The sequence below is a fragment of the Saccopteryx leptura genome, chromosome 3 (assembly GCF_036850995.1).
Source record: "Saccopteryx leptura isolate mSacLep1 chromosome 3, mSacLep1_pri_phased_curated, whole genome shotgun sequence".
Lineage (NCBI taxonomy): Eukaryota > Metazoa > Chordata > Mammalia > Chiroptera > Emballonuridae > Saccopteryx > Saccopteryx leptura.
Genome location: NC_089505.1, coordinates 115,928,912 through 115,943,292, shown reverse-complemented (window position 1 = coordinate 115,943,292; position 14,381 = coordinate 115,928,912). Strand labels below are relative to the sequence as shown.

Genomic DNA, 14,381 nt, shown 5'->3' with positions numbered 1-14,381 from the left:
ATATCATCTGCAAAAAGTGAAACCTTTACTTCTTCTTTCCCAATATGAATGCCTTTTATTTCTTTCTCTTGTCTGATTGCTCTGGCTAGAACTTCCAGCACTACCTTGAATAAGAGTGGAGAAAGTAGACAACCTTGTCTTGTTCCTGATTTTAGAGGAAAAGTCCTCAGTTTTATGCCATTTAATATGATGTTAGCTGATGGTTTGTCATAAATGGACTTTATTATGTTGAGATATTTTCCTTCTATACCCATTTTGTTGAGTGTTTTAAACATAAAATGGTGTTGTATTTTATCAAATGTCAATTTGTTTTAAGTGTTACTGTCACATAGCACATGACTGGGTTTTTTTAGAGTGATTTAATTTATTGACATTTTTGTATTTGTTGATGTATTTGGTCTTATTTTATCTTATTTTATGTCTTTTTATGATACTTGTTTCATTCCGCTGTATTTTTCATTTCTTAACTCTTGCTGAATTAATTGGATTGTCTTTTGTTTCTCCTCTCCCTCCTACACACACAGTGGTTTGAAAGGTCTGTAGCTTCTTTTTCTTCTAGGAACAGTTACCCTTAAATAAAAAATTAAAGCCCACACCCTGGTCGGGCGGCTCCGTTGGTTAGAGCACCGTCCTGATATGCCAAGGTTGTGGGTTCCATCCCTGGTCAGGGCACATGCAAGAATCAACCAGTGAATGCATAAATAAGTGGAACAATAAATCTATGTCTCTCTCTCTCTCTCTCTCTCTGTCCCTCTTTTTCTGTCTCTCCCTTCCTCTCTCTCTAAAACCAATTTAATTTTTTTAAATCAAAACCCATACTTCTCTATTAACGTCCAGAATTAAATGGTGTCTACTTCCCAACAAGATGAGACCATTATGAACATTTGTTTAGATTTGACTGTACATCTTTCTACTTTTATTGTTCATCACTGTTTCCTGTGTATCTCATTTTGTTCTTTCTTGAATTACTTATTCTGATACAGCTTTTATTTGGTTGGAGTAATTCCTTGAGTAATTTTGTTAAGAAAAGATAAGTGGGTGGCATACTATTTTTAGTACTTCCCTCTTTGGCTTTGAGACTTGGCTGAGTAACAGATCTAAGGGTTTTAACTCTTTTTCCTCAGAGCCCTGCCGTCTTGGCTCTGTTACCCTCTAGCAGTGGATGACGTGGATGTCAAGTCCAGTGCCGGTTCGATTCTCGAAATTTTTGTAGAGACTGTCAGAGACAAAGCTGAGTTTATTGCTCTCCAGGGAGCCTTGACATGTCTAGAGGAACAGGGCAAGGTGGGGATTAGCTGAAGAGTGGATGTCCCTAAAATGGGATATGCGGGACTGGTAGGACTTGTGGGAACAGGGAAGAGGAATTTTGAAGCAAATCAAGGGATTCAATCAATCTTAGGGCATAAACTATTGATTGAATAGCTGATGGAACTTCAGGAAGTTTCTGTAATAAACAATCAAGCCATTTGCAGGGTGCGTGCGAGTCTCCTGGAAGAAGAAAGTCATGCTAATGAAGACAGTGTGGGGGTAGGTGGTTACACTTCTTCCCTCCCTGCCCCACTTTAGTCTCTCAGGAGACTTGAAGTGTTCACTCATTCTCCTTGGATTTCAGGAATTTCATCCACCAGCCCTGCCCTAGCTCCCACTGCCTCGGAGGGAGTTTCTCTGCTATTGATAGGGGACCCTCCTCTGCCCTCGTTGGGCGAGGCTGCCTCGGCTCTGATTAGATTTTCTGTCACTCCACTCATCTGCTTTTCCTCAGACTTGCTGACCAGCTGGTGCTACTATGGGTCTGTTCTTATTAGTACATTTCTCTCTTTATTCCTGCAGTGTTTAGAGGTGGGGGAGGAGCTAAACCAGTGGGCTCAGTTTGCCGTGTAGAACCTCGGGTGTGTGTAACTTTCCAGGGCGGTGAGGATGAGGCATGCCCACCACCTCTCCCACCTGGCGCTGGAGGCCAGGTGCGGCATGCGGGCAGTGCTGTCCTCACTTGTGGGTCAGAGGGCGGTGGCTCACTCGCCTATCCCGTCTCCTCCTCCAGCATGCCCCTGGTCCTGGCCCCATTACCTCACTGACTGAAACAATCCGGTGACCTCATGCCACCGTAAGATCAAGTCCACACCAGCTCATCTCTCAAGTTCTTCCCCACCCGGCCCAACTCTCCTCTCACGAGCTACCACTGCCCCTCACCTCCAGCCATGTGCACAACATGACATTTCTTGAACATTTGGCCTGTTTGGGGTCTCCTGCCTACTTACACTGCTTCCTTTGTATGAAATAGCCTCTTTCTATTTCTGTCACATGTTCAGACACCGTCTGAATTGACTACTCTTCTTTCTGCCTTTCCTATGTGGTAGCTTAGAACCAGTGACACTGGAATGCATTCCTTTGATCCCTTGCCCCTAACATGATCCCCTTGAAGGTGTGGACTGAGTCTTTGCTGTCTTGTATCGGCAGCAGCCACCACCAGCCCTGACCTAACATAAGTGCTGAATGCACATCCATTAAATGAATGAACGATCAAACTAGGTTCTAAAGGGAATTGCTCTATGCTGACTGTGTGTGAGACAGCATCCCAGGCAGGCTCCAGGGGTGGGGGATGAGTCAGACTGACCCCGGTGAGGCGTGTGCAGTCCACCAGGGGTGTGAGACTCCCGGAGTCTCTGTGCACATGGCGCTGTGATTTATCTTGAAAGGCACAACAGATGTGCTCGGGGTACTCTCGGGAGGCAAGACCTAAGTCCAGTTTGGGGGAGCTGAGTGAGTCCTGAGGGAGGGTGGGCAGGATTGGCCAGGTCAACATCATCCTGGGGGAAGGGAGTAGCATTTGAGCAAAGCCTCTGAGGTGGGAAACTATGGACTGTGTTTATAGAATGTCCTGGGAAATCAGTGTTTCTACACTGGGAAGGATCACGCACAGACGTTTTTAGCAAGAATTGAGACCTACTGGAGGGTGTAAGGTTGGATCTGGCAATGCTGGAAGACTGTGGAGTGGTGAAGAGCTTGGACAACAGGATCAGGAGATGATCAGGAGCCATGGAGCAAGCTCAAGCACACTATGTGGTGCTGCGCTGCCAATCTGGTTATGGGAGGGGCGTGGCTGGCTGCATTTGACAGCAGCAAGTATGGGGCGGGCAGCAGAGGGGCTGCAGTTACTCTTCTATGCATATCTTCTGTAGCAATCAATAGTGGGATGTCATTGCCAAAACACTAACTATTCCCAGGCTGTGTCAATAAAAAGTATGGTGCCCAAGAGAAGGAAGGTGACAACGCTCCAGGCCTGTGTGCAAGGTTACTCCAGAAAGAGATTACTGGCTCCGCTCTGGGACAGTGACAATATCCATGGCAGTCACACTGGCCATTCCTCGTGCTAGGCATTGGTCCACACCCTTTACGGATATCGAGTCATTAAAACCTTAGAGGTACTCGCTATACTTAGCTCCCCGTTCTCAACACAGCAAGGCTACGTAACCTCCCAAAGCCACAGAGATAATGAATTAGAAGGGTTAGGACTTGACCCCAGGTATCCCGACCCCAGAAGCCACGTTCTCACCACCACATCACACTGCCTCCAGCAGACCAACCAGAGTGCAGTGCCCAGAGAGCCGTGTGGACGTGACATGCCACACCGTACTCGACTAAAACAACTCAGGTTTTCTAGATCATAAACCGCTTTCCTTGTATTTTCTTATTTGAGCCTACAATAGCCTGGTGAGTTGATTACTAAAAACTGATGTTCGCTCATTTATCTATTCATCCAGTAATCGTCGAGCGACTACCCTGGACCAAGCCTTCTTTAGCCCTGAATGCTGTTTTTGTTAAGTGGTTTGGGGAATACAATGTGCTGTTATGTCTGTTATGGTATTTAATTCTCACTCGTGACCAAATATGAGTCACTTTTGCAGGTTGTATCAGTTTTCTCTTGCTGTGGACGCAGTAGCTAGACTCTGCCTAGGGCTGAAATCGAGATGTTTCTAGGCTGAATTCTTGCCTGGTGTCCCTAGGAAAAATTCCCTTTTTCCAGGTTTATTCAGGTTGTTGATGGTTCTGTGGTTGTAGGACTGAGGTTCCGTTTTTTTCTGGTTGTCAGCTGGTGGGGGATCAGGTCCTCTCCGCTCCCAGGGGCTGCCCTCGGGTCCTTTCCACATGCCCCCTTCATCTTGAAGGCAAGTGCACGTCAAATTCTCCTCCTGATTCTCATCTCTGTGACTTCCTTTCCTGGGACCAGCCAGAGAAAATTCTGCTTTTAAAGAACTTTGTTGATTAGGTCAAGCCCACAGGAGAATATCCATATTTTAAAGTCAACTTTGCCCTATAACATAACCTAATCATGAAAGTAAAATCCATCCATCCATCATATTTACAGTCCTGGTGATAATGCAGCACGTGTACACCAGAGGGACAGGAAACCTTGAGGCCACCTTAGAATCTGCCTACTCCACTGGTGAAGAAGTGGAGGCTCCGAGCGGCTAGGAGGAGCTGGGTACAAGGTGGCCACCAGGCTATCCCGTCTTCCCTGGGGCACATGGGGATCTAGCCCTGCACCAAGACCAGCAGGTTGGAAGGAGTTGGGGGCCTGGGCCTTCTGGGACCAGGCAGGCAGAGATTGTTCAGTATCTAAAGAAGTTGACCAAGCACACTCCTTGACCATATCTTTCAACCACCCCCTGCAGGATTCGAGACACAAACCCGGCAGCCTCGAACTAGTTCATGGAGGAGCCCCAAGAGGTCCTGGCCAGGCAAGTGCTGCCTTCCAGAGAGAAGAGCAGAGCGTCAGAGGAGGGCAGCGGCAGCAGGAGTGGACATGAACGCTGGTTTTCAAAGAGAACAGCGTTTTAGTTTTGGTCATCGAAAGTGGTGCCTGCAGCACAGGTAAGGGATGGCTGTCACTGAATATGCTTGCTAGGGGTGCCATTTTGGTTTCTCTTGCATAAGCTTACTACTGTCCTTCCTCTTTAAACTGTATTATTAGTATCATTGTTGCTGTTGTTATCGTTGCCTTCCTTGAGTCGCTGTGAGAGCTGGAAGTTCTGGGGACCAGGGGTAGAGACCTTGAGGTGCCCGCGCTCCTTCACTGGCCCATGCGGTCTCCCCCAGAATGTGGTCCTGTGTCCCTGTTCCTCAGCTTCCATTCTGTCCCTGGCAACAACGCCTCTCAGGGGACCAGAGCCTCCTCACTCACCAGCCCCACTCCTGCTTCCTAGAGCTCCACTGTCTCCATTGCTTCCCTCTCTGTCCCCCCCCCCATGAAGACGCCCGTCCACCCACTCCCCGGTCAGAGGTCAGACGAGCGCAGTGGGTGGTGAGGGCTGAGGACCATCTCTTCCGGACCCTTCTCTTTGTTAAGACTTGAGAGAATGTCAGGTGCCGGGCCATGGGTACTGATTAGCATCATGTGGAGAATTTTATAAAATCCCAGTAGCAGGGCCCCAGCTCCAAAGATACTTCCTGAATTGGCCTGGGAGTCACCCCCACATTAGGGTATGTGTGTGTGTGTGGGGGGATGAGTGTGAGAGAGAGAGAGAGAAATCTCTTTTTTGCTCTTCTGGTGTGTTATGATTTCAGGTTAGAAGTTCAGGTTGAGGTTCAGGTTAGGTGTGTGGGAGGAGCTCATTGGGTCAGAAGCGTGGGTGTTTTGTTTGGCTGTGGAGGCATCAGAATCACCCAGAGACTAGCGCAGAGAGCCTGGTAAAAACAAACAAACAAACAAACAACAAAAGGGTTCCCTGGCCCACCCATGCTCTTTGCATCAGACTCGGGTGGGTGAAGGGTGGGGATTGAGGGATCTGTATTTTGATTCTGATACAGCCAAGGTCCGGGTGCTCTGAGGCCTCTTACTCGGGGCTCTGGAAGTACTTGTATTGTGTTTGGGACTGTGGGCTTGGCTGGGAGTCGCAGCGGTTGCTTTCAGCCTGGTGCTCAAGGAATAGGGCCTCCTCCCCTTCCTCCAAGCAAGACTTTTCTCATGGAGAGGAGGGTGGAACTCAGGCAGCCATCAGAGATGGCGTCGTTGAAGCTGCCTGCACTGTTGGGTGGGTAGGCCCAGGCCTCTGCCCAGAGCTGAGCCACAGCACGTGAGCCCGCGGGACCCCAGGCCATGACCGGGGTTCTCAGCGGAGCTGGAGGAATCATCCCCTGGACTCCGAGGAAGGACTGGGCATTTGAGCCTCATTTTGGGAGGAGTGATTGGAGTGGTCTTAAGAGTGAAGGGGCTCTGGGTCCTCCCAAGGTCCAATCCCAGCTCCTCTGCTCCTCTTTCTCACTTAGGAAATGGGAAAGGAGTGGGGCCTACCTCACAGGGCCGCTGTGAGGACAGAGCGGTGCTGGACACACAGCAAGGGCTCCCGCGATGTGAGCGGCCTCTGACGCAGGCAGGCAGCTCCGCCGCCACTTCCTCTTCCCAGGGGCAGTGCTATGACTTGTCTGCCACGCTCTGCCATCGGGCCCCAGTGCATGAGTTCCTAAGTGTCAGCGTGAAGCAGGGGCCTGGCACTGCACGTGGGCCCTGACACTTTGGGGATAGAACTGGCTCCTGCAGGAAACCCAGAGGAGCTGGTTCCATGGCCCCTTTTGTGAAAATAAAGAAACAGCACGAAGAGGTTAATTTCTAGTCACACAGCACGTAGGAAACAGAGCCTCTGGTTACAAAAGACCCAGTGCTTCCTGAAGAAAGGTGGTAACTGCTTCAAGGGTGACTCCTCCCCCAGGAATGTCTACGTTTTCAGAGGAATCAATAGAGCCATAACGAACGGGCATCCTGGGATGGTACCTCAGGGTGCCTCAGGTTAGCGTGTTTCCTCCTGCATGTCCCGCAGCTGGTTGTGGGTCTCCTCCGTGGGCAGTCTCAGGGCAGAGTCTGGATTTATTCAGCTTAGGGGTGCATTGTTACTTGAACTGGGCTGGAAACAGAAATCTCTGAGGGATGCAAGCACAGATATGGGGGAGCTGCCATGGGCAGTGCAGAGCAAGGAGTCCACCCCACATCTGGCGTGGGCCCTCCCCCACTTCACTCCCAAACTCTCCTTTTGTCCATCCGGGCTCTGCCAGCAGAATGGAAGACTGTAGAGGATGAGACTGGCTCAGAGGGAAATGAGCTGTCAGTTACAGCCAGAAATCAGGTCCCCACCCCTTCCTGTGCTCTTCCTAAGGGATAAAAGCATCTGTGATTAATGGGGTGCTGACTCAGGGCTTCTGCTGTGCCCAGGCACTCATGGCCCACTGCTGGCACAGCTTCCCCAGCCACCAAGGCATCCAAATGAGGTAGAAAGCTCAAGCCCGGGCAGGTGGGAGTGCCAGGCAGGAGCTTGCCGTGTGCCAGCCTTCGATGGCATCGCAGACTCCCCTGTGCTAGAGAAGCCCATTAACACCCTCTGAGGCTTGGGAAAGGCAATGTTTGGAATTATTTGAGGGCAGGGAGCTGTGGAGTCCGAGCCCCCCCACCCCCACCCTTTAGTAGGGACTTGGTCTGAGGCTCTTTTCAGAATAACTGTGATCTCCAGATAAGTGACTAGAGGGCACCCCTAATTTAAAAATGGATGTGAAAGCATTTTCTCAGCAGCAAAGCTCTCTGCTCATAATTTGCAAACTTTTATAGTCTTAGAAGCCATTTGTGGAAGTCAAATCCTGCATGGAATGCCGATGATACAAAACAGGTCAAAGTGGTAGTTTTATTAACACACATGTATCAAAACACATTTATTTTTAAATTAAAATTTTTAACACCTATTATCAAAGTCCATCACTAAAACAATGACCCTGATGCATAAAAGCATTGGAAGCTCAGGGGCTAGATCGAGGGGTGGGCAAACTACAAGTCAAGGGCCTACCCGAAGCTGCTGCCTGGTTATTGTAAATAAAATTGTATTGGAACACAGCCACGCCATTCATTTTCACATTGGCTACAGCTGCTCTCCCACTGTGATGGCCGAGTCGAGGAGTTGTGACAGAGACTCTCTGTCCCACAAAAACAAAAATATTTGTTAGTTGGTCCTTTATAGAAAGAAGTGTTCTAGATGATCTTTGTAACGCTGTATCAGTAGTAACATCCAGTATTGCTTTTTGGGTTTTGTTTTGGCTGGTGGCACAGTGTTCAAAAAGTTCTAAGTCGTATCAGTAAGAGGCTGGGAATGACCGCAGGTTTCTCACAGCGTACCTGGCAGGATGGCCTTCAGTTCAGTGCCATGTGGACATTCGGGAAGGGGAAGGGAATTCTGGTTTGCATCACTGACGGTTTCAAGCAACTGCTTGAATTCCTTCTTATTACAACACTCAGACAGGAAGCACACAATCACTTATGACATTTTTGTGATAATTCCTGTAATACATTCTCATATCGCTGAAAGCTTGTACTTGTCTGTGTGGTTTATGTAAGCATATATAGTCCTGAATTTAAACAACAACATAAAGATGCCTAGTAAAGAGTTCCAATCTTTCTAGTTGAAGATATATTTCTTTTTTTTTTTTTTAACTCAGTGAGAGGAGGGGAGGCAGAGACAGATTCCCACTTGTGTCCCAACTAGGATCCACCCGGCAAGCCCACTAGGGGGCAATATTCTGCCCATCTGGGGCGTTGCTAGGACGCTCAGGGACCAAGCTCTTAGCGCCTGAGGCAGAGGCCACAGAGCCATCCTCAGCGCCTGGGGCCAACTCACTCCAATTGAGCCATTGCTGCAAGAGAAGAAAGAGAGAGAGAGAGAGAGAGAGAGAGAGAAGTGAGAGGGGGAGGGGTAGAGAAGCAGATAGGCGCTTCTCTCATGTTCCCTGACTGGGAATCAAGCCTAGGACATCTATACACTGGGCTGACGCTCTACCACTGGGCCAACTGACCAGGGCTGAAGACATATTTCAATACTGACGTTCAAGATCCCGCCAGGCCTTAGTCCAAGGCACAAACCAAGTGAAGCCGGCCACGCCTGCTGGCTGTGCTCAGTGTGCTACAGTGTACTGTAGACCGTGTTTTAAGGTGCAGCCCTGTTTTTCATAAAGGTTTTAATAGGAGTCAAAATATATTTTTGGAATAAAATTCTCATGTGACCCTGGAAGAACCTCTGGAACACTTCCATGGAACACAGTTTGAAAACTGCTCCTTTGGCAAATATTGGTGGTTCTCATTTCTGTACTTAAGGATAACGGATGCTGAGGGCTGGGAGGAAATAGTAAAAAACGTTAGAGGAGAGAAGCGAGGTGACCGGGAGGGAACGGGGCTCAGTAGTGGAAAAAGTCCTCGGGAAACACAGAGAAGCCTCCTCTCGAGTTTCTGCCAAAGCTTAAGGTATCTCCTAACTGTGGTGGATGACTTAAACACAGCTCTCTGGGGCTACTCTAATGAGTTCCAGCCATCAGCTGGGAAGAGATGGTCCAGAGGAACATGGGGAGAGTTTAAAATATTGGAAGAGAAATGGGGGTGAGGGTGGGGGTTGAATGAGCTTACAAAAGGCTTCTAATCAGCATGCGAAGGGACTCTGAGGCCACTCAGCAGATCAAGGCTGGGGAAGGGGTGGGGGGAGAGGAGAGGGACGGCAGAGGGTCAGCTTACCAAACCAGCTATGGGCAGGAAGAGGGCACCAGAGCACGGGCAGTGCTGTGAATAACCTGTCAGGGCCCCAACAGGTGGTGGCTGGGGATGAGCAATGGCTTTGGCATTGGAGGCAAAGTCCACAGAGCCTGGAATAAACCCAGGAGTCCCTGCTCCCAGGCCTCCTGCCCGCCCCGGTGGGTGCAGGAGAGGGGCAGGCCCGCTGGCCTCGAGAGGCTGTGGGCTGGAGAAGGCCTCTTGGGGATAAAAAAGCACCAGTTCTTTCTGAGGTTTTGCTGCTCACCCCATAGAAAAAGAACATTTTTAGATTTTAAAAGGATGACCTCATTTTTTTTTTCTTATTTACATAGCCCTGTTTGTTTATATAGACCTTTAAAAATAGCAGACGTGTGCTGAGCTTAGCGCGCTCTCCCGCCACCAGCAACACAGCCACGGTGTGGGGAGAAACACCTTTTTATCTGAGAGAGGGACAGCCTTGTTTCCGAGGACAGATGGGAGCAAAACGGGACAGGTAGGAAGTTTCGTGGTTTTTTTATGTCGCTTTTCCAAAATAGCCACACTCCTGCCTCCCACTTCCTGCCTGACTCAACGCAGGGTAGATTTTCTCCTGTAGAGGACTGTGTTCTGTGAATTCTCAGGGAAGCTGGAAGGGATCCGTCAGCAAGCAAACAGACTCAACCCCAATGACCTTGAGCTTGGCACTGGGTTTGCAGCCTGGCTCTGCTGCATACTAGCTGTGTGACCTCAGGTAAGCTGCCTCACCTCTCTGTTCCTCATCTGGAAGATGAGAATAACCACAATACCTGCAGTTGCTGTGCAGATTAAATGAGGGAATACATATGTGTAAAGGGCTTAGCCCAGTGATGGCACACAGCAACTCTTAATAAATCTCTTAATAAACAACAGCTATGCTGCTGATATCCATACCCTACCTGGACAGTTATACCAGCCTCCCAACCACTTTTCCTTCCCACTGGTTTGTCTGCTCCAGCCCATCCCTACATCATCTCAGAGTGACAAAGACAAAACACCAATCTGACCATGCTGTCCCCTGCATAACATTCGCCATTGGCTTCCAACGCCGATGGCAGGGATCGGCAGAACGTTTTCTCTCAATGGCAAACTAGTAACTATTTTAAGCCCTGCTGGACATACAGCCTCTCTTGCTGCTACTCCCCTCTGCTGCTGTTGTGTGAAAAGCAGCCATGGACAGTGTGGAAAAGAATGGGTCTGGCTGTGCTCCAGTTTAACTTCACGTGCAAAAACAGGCAGCAGGCTGGGTTTGCCAACCCCTGACCTACAGGATGAGCCCAACTCCTTAGCTCAGCGTTCCCAGCCATTCACCGTCCACGGTTCACCGTCCCCATCCCTCTTCCTCCTCTTCCCCCTGCTCCTGCGCAGAACTCCTCATACTTTAATCCTTCGCATATGCTGTTCCTTCAGTATGGATTTCTCCTCTCTGCCTTCTGTGTGCTCCTCCCACATGGGTTTAGGAATCTTTGCTCTGGGATCCTGTGGTTCCCTATCTTTATTTCTCCTCTGATCAACTACGCAAGCACCCTCCGTCTTTGCCTTTGACCTTAGAGAGGGCGCCCCTCCAAGTGGGAATTCAACCTTCTTCCTTTGTGTGCCACTGGAGTAGGTGTTTGGGTTTTCATAGATGCTCAGTACGCATTTGTTATTGAACACCAGAGCTGCAAGAGGGATGGTGGCCCTCGGGGAGCTCGTGGTCTAGTTAGGAAGCTAGCATGTGAGTCAGCCAGGGACTCAGGCGAGAGACCACAGTGTCTGTTGGGGACCAGTGACATGTGATGTTTCTATACTGAGTAGAGGAAGAAGAAAGCCTTTGAACTGGACCTTGCTTGGTGGGAAAGAGATTTTCAGAGAGAGGAGGGAGGTCAGGAAGGCTTTCTGTGTTGGAGAACTGGCAGAAGGGCAGACTCAGCTCTGGGTTCCGGGGGGACAGTGGACAGATCAGCCTAGAGCGCTAAGCGGCCCTTCTGAGAGAGGCTGACGGGTCAGACCTCTGTCTGGAAAACAGAGCTAATGTCCGATCCGGGACTAGGAGGATAGTGAATGAATTTGAACTTTATCCTGTGAGCCAGAATTTCTCAGTGTGTGGTTTGTTCACACACACACACACACACACACACACACACCCTGCAACAGATGTGTCTGAAGTGTTTCTTTAAAATGCAGGTCTGGGGCCCTGTCTCAGACTGGAGGCTAGGAGGCTGCAGGGGGTGAAAGCCATAGTCTGTAGGAATAAAGAAGGCTGCAGCATGGTTGGGGGTGGTGACCCTAAGTACTCTTCAGGTTGACGTCATCTGTTGGCGTCACAGCCAGGCTGGGCAGAGGTAAGGCAGGAATAAATAATCCTCTCAGAGAGCATACAGGGCCATGGCAAGTGACTGTTCCAAGGTCATGCTGTGGATTACTTGCAGATGTGGAACTACATAGTTTGGAACAGACTTCCTCACTATCTCAGGGCCTGCGGTGGCCCTGGAGGTCCCACAGAGGGAAGAGGGACAGGCGTGGTGAATGTCTCCAGAGCCCAGCACGGCCTGATACCCAGCGGTGCTGGTCAGTAAGTTCTGAGCAAATGAGCAAACGGACGAGGCGTGTGGATAGATGGATGCTATGGGGACAAAGTTGTGGCATACCCAGGGAGCTCTGATGGTGCGATCCCAGGAGTTACTGAGAATGGTGGTACCAGAAGCAGAGGAGGAGAAAAGATGCCACGTGCACTGACTTTGAGAGGTCGGTGGGACGGCCACGCCAGGACGTCAGCAGGTGGAGGTGCAGGGCTGGGGAGCTCCCGGGGCGGGGCAGGTGCTGTGTGCAGCTGTGGAAGCTGCTAGTAAGGCCAGGTGAGAAATGCAGAGAAGGGTAAGTAGGGGATTAAGAACCAAAGCCTGAGGAATGAGCACAGGCACTTAGGAAGAAAAGGCTCAGGCAGAAGGGAGGAGTGCGCAAGAGACAGGAGCGGAGTCAGGATAGGCTGGAGCAGACCCAGGGCAGAGAAATGTGAACAGTCACCCAGGTAACTCAGTTGGGGCCCCCCTTTAAAATAAAACCCAGCCAACCTCAAAGCAGTTGTGCCCTGGGTGAATAAAAATGTCAATCTAAATAAAAGCGAAATCCCGAGTTTAAGTGTGATTGAGATTGGTGCTCCCGCCAGCATAGCTGCAGGTGTGGGAGCGCCTGTGAGAACCGGACCCGCCCGTCCGCCTGTCAGGACAAGCCTCGCCGCTTGGTCTCTGCGGGGTTCTGCTGGCCTGTGTCCTGGGATCATTCTGTTACTCAGAGCCTTCCTCTTCCTCTCCTGGAACTATCCTGGCTCCTTCCCCTCCATCTCTCTCTTTAGTCATTCAACAGATACTTATTATTGAGGATAAAGCTCTGTTCAGAGGACTCAGCTGAGGTCCCCACACCCAGTGGGACCAACCAGTCACCCATTGGAGAGCTTTTAAAAATACATACATTCCTGGACTTGCAGATTCAAGGTGCCTAAAAGCAGGAGGGGCTGGTCATGCCTGGGTTCTCAGAGCCCCCCTCCGAGCAGCTGCTGTGGCCGCCTCTATAAATTTGCTCTTCTGGGGCGGTGCTGCCTGGGCTGGGCTGGGCTGGGGAAGCACTGAGGCCCAGGTCTGGGTGTTTCTCCCCCAAGGCCCTAAAAATATAGCATCTGGGAAGCCTCCCAGCTGGCCTCCCTGCGGCCTTCATAGCCTCTCCTTTCATTGACCCTGCATGTGCCACCAAACTTGTCCCCTTCCACACACACACTATGTTACAGTGACACCAGGAACATCGTCGTCACCATCTATCCTCAAAGTCATGGGTCCTTAAACTCCGCCTTGCCTGAACAAAAGGCAACACACGCCATTCTAGGTAACAGCACAAACACGCCTGCCTCTCGCAGTCACATTCTAATAAGGGAAACAGGCTAACATATATTGTCACCTTCCCACATACTATGTATCTTGGGAGATAGGAGAGATACAAATATATTACCAATAAAGTAAATGTAAAGATGTTACCTTTTAGTTAAGTATGGTATGTGTCAAGATGACGGTCAAGAAAGAAAAGGCTTCAGGCAGTCAGGAAGGGCGTTCAAGGCACCTGCGGGCTGAGGGGGCGAGCCCCATGCTGTCCGGGGAAGTGTCAGGGCACAGGTGGGACCATGCGGGGCTGGGGGCCCAGCACAGAAGCCAGCGTGGCTGGAAGGTTAGGGTGGGGGGCCGAGGAGGAGAGGAGGCCGGAGAAGTGACAGGCACAGGGTGTGCAGGTAACTGAGAAGCCACTGGAGGCGTGAGCACAGGAGTGCCAGCTCTGCCGGATGTTCTAAACAGCCCACCCTGGCCGTGTGTGGAGACCACTCCGCAGGAGGCCAAGGCCCCCGGGAGAGCAGCGGAGAAGCTGACGCTTTCATTAGGAGAGGACCGTGCTGCAGACCAGGGTGGTGGCTGTGGAGGTGGTGGGAGGTGGCTGGATTCTGGGTACAGTGAAGGCAGAGCTGATGGGACTGACCCTCATACAGATGGGAGGCAAGGTGTAAGAGGAAGAGTTCGACAGGAGAGGAGAGCCCTGCTGATACACTTACTCACTCTGCTCTTCACCTCTCTAAACCTGTTTTCTCATCTGGAAAATGGGGCAGTTGGATAGATAACTTCCAAGATCTCTTTTGGCTTGAAAAGTCATTACTTCAGTTTGGGTCACTGGTGGCTGGGGTAGTCAGGGAGGCCTTGAAGGATGTGGGCTGGGACTTGTGCATAAGAAAGGGGGGCCTTAGAGTAGGCACAGATGACAGAGAAGGAGGAGAGAGAAACGTTCCAGGCAGAGGGAA

General features: G+C 50.3%; 1 protein-coding gene across 2 annotated transcripts in view; it reads left to right on the top strand.

The window, feature by feature from the left end:
• Positions 1 to 14,381, top strand: part of HIVEP3 (HIVEP zinc finger 3) — a 483,707-nt gene that overhangs the window by 389,559 nt on the left and 79,767 nt on the right. For both annotated transcript variants that reach the window (XM_066376014.1, XM_066376015.1), the window contains one exon: positions 4,674 to 4,872. The gene's annotated coding sequence lies outside the window, so the exon portion shown is untranslated. The remainder of the gene's footprint in view (positions 1 to 4,673; positions 4,873 to 14,381) is intronic.